Source organism: Varroa destructor, unplaced genomic scaffold (genome assembly GCF_002443255.2).
Source record: "Varroa destructor unplaced genomic scaffold, Vdes_3.0 BEIS01000001.1, whole genome shotgun sequence".
Lineage (NCBI taxonomy): Eukaryota > Metazoa > Arthropoda > Arachnida > Mesostigmata > Varroidae > Varroa > Varroa destructor.
The window spans coordinates 4426765-4435991 of NW_019211454.1; the positions used below are offsets into that span (position 1 = coordinate 4426765).

At 43.0% G+C, this 9227-nt stretch overlaps 1 long non-coding RNA gene across 2 annotated transcripts in view; it reads left to right on the forward strand.

The window, feature by feature from the left end:
• Nucleotides 1-707: 707 nt before the first annotated feature.
• Nucleotides 708-9227, forward strand: part of LOC147758153 (uncharacterized) — a 15607-nt gene continuing 7087 nt past the window's right edge. Inside the window, exon 1 of one of the 2 annotated variants that reach the window (XR_015326964.1) lies at nucleotides 708-898. This is a non-coding gene — a long non-coding RNA (uncharacterized LOC147758153). Of the gene's footprint in view, nucleotides 899-6845; nucleotides 8055-9227 lie in introns of those variants that run through there. The other variant, XR_015326936.1, reaches the window with a different exon arrangement.

Consider the following 9227-nt stretch of genomic DNA (forward strand, 5'->3'; position numbering starts at 1 on the left):
CGTTGGTACTGATGTTGCCGTTATAGGACATACTATCAATAATTACTAATTACATACGCCTGGACATATATAAATACAGACTGGAGCATCATTATACTTTTGAGGGCAGCTATATCCTTTGAATAAGTTCCCTTAGTAGTTGATTGCGACTGTACTGTCCGATATGATAACGAAGAGCCACGCTCCCGTATAGAAATGGATGAGCGAACGTGTTAAAACGCACACACGCTTACATATGAGACTTCATAATCCAGCTCTTTTTCTAATCGTACCCCGATCAACCATGTCTATTGCGCTAAGGACGCATACGTGACTTGCATCGAGCTAAGACTTTGCCTGCTTGAAAATCGTAGTTGATTACGCAGCTAAATATCAGGTAGTCTTGTGTTTCGCCCCAAATTATAAAAATAAATATAATATATACTTCTTATAAATTACCTGTAATAATTAGTTAGAGTATACTAGTAGTTATTAGCTCTATTGAACGGTTTCGGAACTGTTAACAAAAGGATGAACTTTCTTACTCTGCTGTTTTGGCGGGTCGCCTGTTTACACAACCCTTACAGCGGCGGGCGCCACTAAAATGCACCAAAATTCCAATTTTAAAAATTGTTGAATTTAGTTATTATCTTATTTCTTTATAATCGCTTACAGTCATGGATTTAAATTATGTCTATAATCGTTTCCTATCATCTTTTGTAGATGCTAAGTAACAATGGATATGAGAACCTCGACAGCGCGCTAGTTCTACCGATTAAGGCGGGCAATTCGAAATACTTGGTCTAGTGGACTTCCGGATGGGTCTCGGATTTAATCACCTGCCACGGAAAGAATCAGCGTATACAGAACGTCTAATTGATTAACCTGAAGTTTCATCTATTCGCCACGTAATAAGGGTGTTGGTATTTATGACGCATTATGCATTACATTGTTAGATGCATGCTTCTCTTGGGATACACACTGTTTTAACGAATGTTGTCTAGCACAACTGCGCAAAACACGATATATGGTTCGCTGAAATTGCAATCTTTTACCTAAATTTGAACAGAAAAAAACATTAGCGCCTTTAGGGATTCAGCTTAGAAAAAACGTTGCTATAGCCAACATGTTTTCGTCCTTAGCGGGCATTGAACTATCCAAAGAATCTAATAAAAAAGTGACACCAGTATTTTTATCGATGCCTAAGCGCGCGCTACACGCTTAATAAAACCATAAACACACGATTGTTGACACGTCATTGGTCTATAAATGCTGCTTCCTTATTACCGATGAATTGTACTAACAGAATATCTATGTTCTGGATACAAAAAGGTTGAGTCGAACAGGGCCTGGAAACGACATCGTTACTGTTTCCACTGGCATCTCTTGTCCCGTTCATTTTCATGAACATCGAAAATCAAGTAGTGGTTATATAATGGATTTGCGTCAATCATCATCACCAAAAACAGACTGTTTACTACGCAGTACCTCGGTTAGGTTCGACGCTCAGGCCTGGGCTCCCGGCACTCGGTTGATATTTCCCTTCCTTTGCTGATCATCGGCAAAGCTGTAGAAGATGAGACTGTTCTGGTTGTCCGAGGGAAGACTAACCACGATATACGTTTGCCCCTGCTCCTCGTTTCTCCCTCCTGTTTTTTTTTCTCTACGTACTCCACCAAATGATCAGGTGGTGATCGTAGTGGCTTTAGCGGCGATGGCAACGGTGCCGTCGGTACGAACCCGAAATGCTTCCTGTCGTTTTTCGTTCGATTCGATCGTGGTTGGCTTGACTTGTCTCGACTTCAGTCAGCTTACCTTGCCCCGCTTTGGTCATCACCCCTTAACGGTAACAGCAGCCCGGTTTTTACCTCTTCCCGCCCCGGCCATGGTTATCTATTTTTGGTACTGGCCTCCTCCGCTACCACGTCCAACATCAGTGTCTCTCTTATTACCCGTTCTCAGCGCCTCGACAGCCCAACCCCCCATTTATCCGTTACCCCACCATTAACCGCTGATGCGATGGCTGTTTTCTGTGTCGCCCTTCCTTCACCCGTTCCTTTTTCGCGACCGCCGTCTCTTTAAGTAATGCCGGCAACGGCATTGGCCGTGGTCGCGTAGTAGTCGAGAATAATTCATGAGCTTAAAACATCTTCATCCTTTACCTCTATCATACCAGCCGCTCACTTCTTTTTGCTTTTTCTTCCTCTCGTTTCCTCGGCTGTTTCCTTTTTGGCAACGTAACGTTCGTTTCTCCAGTGTTCCATTCACCACTAGCAGCTGCATCATCAGCATCACCATCAACAGCACGCTACCGCTTACAAAGACGAGGTGGGTTGACCACCCATCCAAGTCCCCTACCAGTCTTAAAGCAAAGCCGGTTGCTTGTCCGCGCTTACTTTAGAGGCGACCGGGGAGAAACGACTTACTAAATACGGCGGTGTCTATTCCATGTTACGTCTGTTATACGCCATTCTACCGTATACACATCCAGTGCCGCCTCGAGACGGCCCCATTTGGTGGCCGTTATACAACGCTGCTTGTGCTCTTGCTCCTACTCCCGCATCTGCCGCAACAACTACGCTCCGCGACGAAAACGATATCGCTCTTGCTGCTGCTAAAAGCGATATAGCTATTGTACCAGCAGTTACTGATGCCTCTGTTTCACGATGCCCCTTCCCTTTTCGTTGGTTACTTGAAAGCCGCTCGTCGCAGGCTTCTGTCCTGGCCAGGCTGGCTGGTCGGCCAGGTTACAGAGTGCTGCTTCTTAGATGCCATCGTCCTCGCCGAATAGTTTGGGGCGAGGTTGGCCAGGCTGTGCGGGTCTGCAAGGACCCCCTTGAAGCTCCTTCCAAAGCTTCTCGCGATGCCAGTGTCTTCTGTAGAGTCGCTTTTTCATCCGTATCGAGGCAGGGGCATCTCGCTGTTTCCTTCTCTCGTTGCTCTTGTTTCTCTTTCTCTCGATGCTGCTCGAATCTTCAATCTCTTGCCGTCTTGCGATCGTCACTCTTTCTGCATTCGTTTTCCTTTTAGCAACGCATTTGTCTGCTATTCTTGTTTTTCTTCCAGGAGCGGTTCTTCTGACGTGTATTGCCGGCGCAACGGTGGCCGCTCCCGCCACTGGGCCCGAGCTCAGGGAGCACAACGAAGCGAAGCGTTTGAAGCGATACCAGCAGCAACAGTAACAGTAGCACCATTGATGCACGCATCAGCAGGTCAGCGGGCTACCTGCCCCTGGAAACCCTCTGAGTTATCTGAAGACCACCTCTCTCTCTCTCTTTTTATTTTCGGATAGGAACTCTAGGCCATTGAGAAAGGCTGGAAGCTCCACATCAACTGAAGGACGCCTTTCTGCCCGCCTTAGTAGTTCGACCTCGTCGTCAACGTGTTCTGCCTGCGGCCCTCTTTTCGAAGAAAAAGACGAAAAAGAAAATCGCGAGGACGAACAATATGAACGAAAAGAACTGGAGCCTAACGAAAGGGCAAGAGACCTGAAAGGGAGCCTCAAGGCGAAGATAGTGGACAGCGTCTGGAAGGATCTTCTGCTGTTAGCCGCTCCTACTGCGTTTTCAACCTATCTACATTCGTTATCAATGTCTTATCCTTGGTTTCTCCTTCTTCCCTTTAAAACCTCTATCAGTTATACACTGCCTCTGTGCTGTTTTTCTTCTGTAAGAATGGGCCAGACAGAGGCGCACTACCTATATTTTTCTCCCACAGACTTTTGCCGTCCTCTCTAGCTTGGAGGCTCAAACTATCGTTGCGGGCGAATCTCCTCCGCGTTCAGGCCTGGGACACGCCAGGGACTGTCTGTTCCATCTTTTTTGCGCTCCTTTTCCCTTAGAAAACGTATTCAACAAAAGTAGATTTGGGGAAATAGAAGTAGTGAGGGGTGCGCGAACAAAAGACACAGTAAACAAGGATGATATTTGTCGTCTCCAGTAAGTTATCTATTCACGTTCCCCATTTGAGTGGGTACGTCGGTTCGTTTCCATTTGAGAGGAACTACGGACCCATGCGATAGATATGCAATGCGATATCTTAAAGAGGGCTTAACAAAATACGAGAAGAGCATTCTCTGTCTTTTGCATTGTTTTAACCTCAGGATTATCTTAGAAAGGGCTCGTCGGTCATGAGTCCTCAGTGCTCGCTGTTCCAACGAGATTCCTTTCTTTTGGTCCTACCTTGGTACTACTACTTGATGGAACCAATGGCTGTTTCCACTATGTTTGCTGCAAGAAGTCGCCGGGACGGATTAAGCGTGTGAAAGCTTGTTTACGCAAGCCTGTCCACATTTCGAAAATAAAAGAGTACGAGTGGCCGTTGTTGTGATAGTGGTAACTTTTATGAGAGAGTCAAATACTTTTCTCAAATTTATGAAGTGTTACTCTTCCACCTTTGGCTATTAAACTGGATGGTTGTGCATTAAAGCTAAATTTTTGTAGCTGTTATGAGCAAGGTCCTTTGTTTAAAGTAGTCGAAGTTAGGGGTGGCCGACTAAGTCAACTGCTAGAAAGTAGAAGAACATCATTATGTACGAAGCCACAATTTGGTTAATATCTCTCGCGATAATTGGCTCATACGCTAGGTTTTGTCACCTCCGTGATGCAGAAATATCATTAAAAGCTCTTGTGAAGGTGATGGTTTATATGCATCAAAAAATAATTTCTTTGGTTCTTAAACCAACACGTCAGAATCGAACCTAATCGATAGAAACATCCCCACGTCCGTAAGCGTCACCTTTTTCCCCGCTTACCTTTTGAAGATGCCACTTTCGCAAGGAGCGCTAGAACTCCAAGCAGAAATAGGGCAGAGCTCCCCCCCATTACGTTGCTAAGTCCACAGTTCTAAAAATAATAGTCTTCTTCTTCCTCCTTTGAGCACAGCACTTTCACCACAACAAAAGCACACCAGACAAGACAAACGGATAACTCAAATGGTAATCACCTATACTTATATCAACTAAGTATCAACCAGTTATCACCGCAATATCAACTGCGATCCGCACCGCCACCCTCGGCTTTCGAAATAAACGAGGTGTCCGTATACGACCAGCACTTTTGTCACATGAAGCTAGGCCAAAACTTCCCACCCCCACCGGACAACTGTTGCAACAAGTCACTTCGCGCACAGGCAAAGATAATCTTCACTTGTTTCTTCTTTTGCTGTCAAACTTTATTTTATTGCGTCACACTGCGGCCCCTTAGCCGCTAGAGGCTTCGCCTTTCCCGCTAGCCACTTGGTTAAGCCTGTCCGGCAAACGATCACTTTGAAGATCGGGGCGAACCTCACACTACACTTTTTCCAATAACTTCATCCTCCATTTCAGTGGTCCTGACAGGATGATCATTAATTGGTTTTCTAAATGCAGTTAACATAAACCTCTTTTCCTTTCTGAATGAATCTTTTTTCTTACGTACTCACGCATTTGATCAGCCAACAATTGCTGTGGTCAACATTAGCGATTCGTTACCACGCACAACATTATCTTACCCTTGCCCTTGGTAGTAGAAAGCACACAGCTAGCTAGACATCGACGTATTAATCCCTACTCTCGGCGAACCGACCCAGAACTCGGATCCGACTTGTCAGCCACTGAAATATGCGCGCTCCTTCAACACGTGGTTTTCCAAAGAATGGGCTCTGTCATTTGCCTCTCCACATACCCTTTCCGCAGTGCTAGGAAAGGGAAATCGACCCTTAATAACCCTTTCCTTCTTAAATCAGCCTCAAGCTGCTAATGGCCGGCCCTAACTCTTAGCGCTCTGCAGCAGGAACTTAGCAAGTCCCCAGTAAAGGGTCCTGAGAGGGTCCCGCTGTCTAAATTTACGGTGCTTGACGAAGAGAAAGTAAGGACAATGAAGGTGGCTTCGAAGAGGGCGAAAACATTGTAGAACGGTTTGTAAAATAGAGGAATATGCAGGATCATAGGTTAACAGCTTCATACAAGTGAAGGGATGTGGGGTCACACGTGTGATTGCCGTAATGGTTAGTATTTAAATCCTAGTTTATTGATAATAGATTTACAATATTTACCGATTGTAATGTCCATTTGCTGAGATGTTACATACTTAGATTAATATTGCGAGTAAAGTATGGTAAAATGCAATTGGTTCTTATTAAGCAAACATCTTTACTGCTTCTTCTTCTTAATAAGCCCACTCAATTAAGGAAAAAAGATCACTGAAATTGTCTTGCGTAAAAAGACTACTTCCTACCAATGGCGGTGGAAACTTTCACTCTTTGCTTGAGCAGAACGTTTTCCGTGAACCTCTTTTCGACCTTGGTCTACTCCGACACATGAGTGACCACCATTCCTGAGATCAAGCATATAATTTGCCTTCTGCACTATTAGAGACAGGGTAAATCCGGTTAGCCTCTTGAACAAGCTAGGAAGAAATTTTTGGCGAGTATCTTTACTTGTCACGCTACGTTTGTGCGAGCTATTGTATTCTCGCGTTAGGTACTTCTGAGGACACGTATAGTTTTAATCAGAATATTTCTCTCTACTCAGCATTTTTCATGATACGATTACGTTTCGGACACCTATGTAGCAAGCAGGCTTTCAGCCACATCCGTCAAATAAATTGGCTTTCTATGGCAAGTCTATCCATTGTAGAGCAGTTCGTCTAAGAAGCACTTCATTAGAGGCCACCAGACTTCTTCAAGCATCTTCAAAATACTGGCCAAATACATAATTTAATTTCCAATAATACTTGAAATAGATTACGAATAATCAAATTGCCTTATTAATTTATTCAGAAGATTATAAACTAACTTTCGGCAGTACACCAGCATAAGTGAAGCATAGATAAAACAAGTGAAATCACCCCGTGAGATTTCTGCATGACCCACCTTACTCTATCTTCTATGAGTGGAATTTTATGGTAGGCTCCTAGCACGAAACGGAGCCCGCCTGTCTATGCTCGGATTCGCACCCAGACCACAAGATGTCCCTAAATATTAGTACGCAGATACGTTACCCATTAAGCTATCACCAGGACACGTTGGTTTAGCCTACTAGAAGAATAACACACTATGAGTAGGAACCGTGCTGATTGCGCCAAATTCACATAAAGTAAAGGGAATGAATCCGGTCAGCAGTTTTAACTATCTATAAATATATATGTCCAGTGGCTATTATCATTCTATATATCCGTACATTACATGAAAAATGACTGAGTCTGCTTATTTGTGTTACCTATCTTGCCTGTACCACATCAGTTAAATCAAAAGACGTTCTGTTTCCTATATTGCAGGTTATTTTTAGGACAAAAATACTTACGTCCTTTATTCTGTCCCTTTAGCGACTACTTACATTCTAAACAACTAAACCCATTCTCGACTTCTGTGAATCAGTCTTGGCCCCCCGTATACGTCCGTTCCTTCCACATATGTCAAGAAAATCGCTGCACCTCTTCATATTTAGGTAAAAGATAACGCAGTGCAAGACAGAACAGTTTCTTCGACATCGCATCTGTAGATGATGAGGAAGAGATTACCCCTCCGGTTGTCATTGCTGCTTTTTCCCCAACCCCCTCCATTCAGCACTTTCTTTTAAAAACCCTTTTTTGCCGCGTCGGTGTTGTGGCACACTTAAACGATAAGTCAGTAACACCAAGTGAAAACCTTGAAGCACATTGGCGCAAACGAACATATACATATATGCTCATGAGAGGAGCCGGGGCGATGTAATTTCAAGCCGTACCGGCACGTCCTAGGCTTTTTCTCCGTTAGGAACTGGACGACGAAAGGAAGTTCGAGTGCCCAGTGAACTTTCTATATCTGTGGGACCTAGGATCTTGAAGACAATTCTAGGACTGAACAAAAGTTTAGAAGGAACATGGCCCTGGATCGTTTAATAATGGCGCTACGGCGCATCGAAACCCTGAAATCCGCTCTTAACTTTATAAAAAGAAAAGAGATTTATGTTTAAAAAGAACGGCCTGTGGAATAAGAAGTAGAAAAAGGAGGCGGGAAGAGGGCCCGTCCAAAATGATGAATGGACCCAGCAGTTGTACTTCGATCACTATGACTTATCTTCGCCGTCGACAGTCCGCGCAGATCCTCATCCATCGGTGAGTCATTCCTCCTGCAGTTCCCTTCGACCGTTGCGTAAGCACCACTGAAAGAGGAAGCGGCAAGATTCGCTCACACTCCGTTTGTTGCGCGCCCTGGTTAATCAACCGCTGATTAAATGGATGAAACGCCACACTTCGTGTGTGTGGTACCAGCCTTTTTTTGTATCTCATTCTGCTAACCTATTCTCATTTTATTAATAATATTATAAAAAGTATTTATATATATATATATATATATATAATTTAGTTCAGAATAGTCACTGTCCTACTTAATACATATATATATTACGTACGTTACTAAAGCTGGTGTATGACCCTGTAGCAGTTATACTGTTCACTTCAGCGGAAAACAAACAGATTATTGTCGCATAGATTGTAATGCCTAAAATCGATTGGATAGCCAACGCTTACGTTCTAACGAAATCCCCAGTCAGAGTATGGGTGAACCTGTGGGCCAATGTAATTTGTCCTGTTTTACTATCCATTCTGAAAACATCACCGTCGCTTGGAATAATTTGCAGCTGAATAACTACATAATATAGTATAGTTATATGTATTAGTGCACTGTGACACTAACGTTTATTGGTAGCGAATGTATTTTGCTTATAAAGTTGTCAGAAAAAAAAACAGAAGCTGTAGAAAGTGTTTCAAAAGTGGGGTAGTGTTTTGCGCAATGAAGGTGCTAGGAACTGCTATTGCTTTCGTATTGGAGTTTTTCGGATGGAACTTTGCGCTAATTTACTAGAGAACCATGTCACTCAAGCAACGCGAAAGATATAGTGTTATAGCTTTTTTGCGTTCTAATTAGGCATTTTTAAAATTAAATTCACTTTTCTGTGTTATATTATTATATTATAAAGTTCTGTGTTATTATCATTCTAGTCTGCGCTATAATTACCATAACATGATATGTTCCGTTCGAGAGCCATGAAGACCAAAAGGATCTTAAAAAGGTCGTGAATAAATATGTTTGTATTTCAAAGCTGCATTGTTTGAAATGGCTATTAAGAAAATTTTTGCCATTACCTAAATTTACAAATTGAATTTCCTCCAGGAGGCTCACTTAAGTCGTATACGTTGTACTTTTATTGACGCCCATCGATTTTACAAAACTATTTGTACATACATATATATATTAAAGTTTTTTTTAATTTAAATGTATGTAAATTT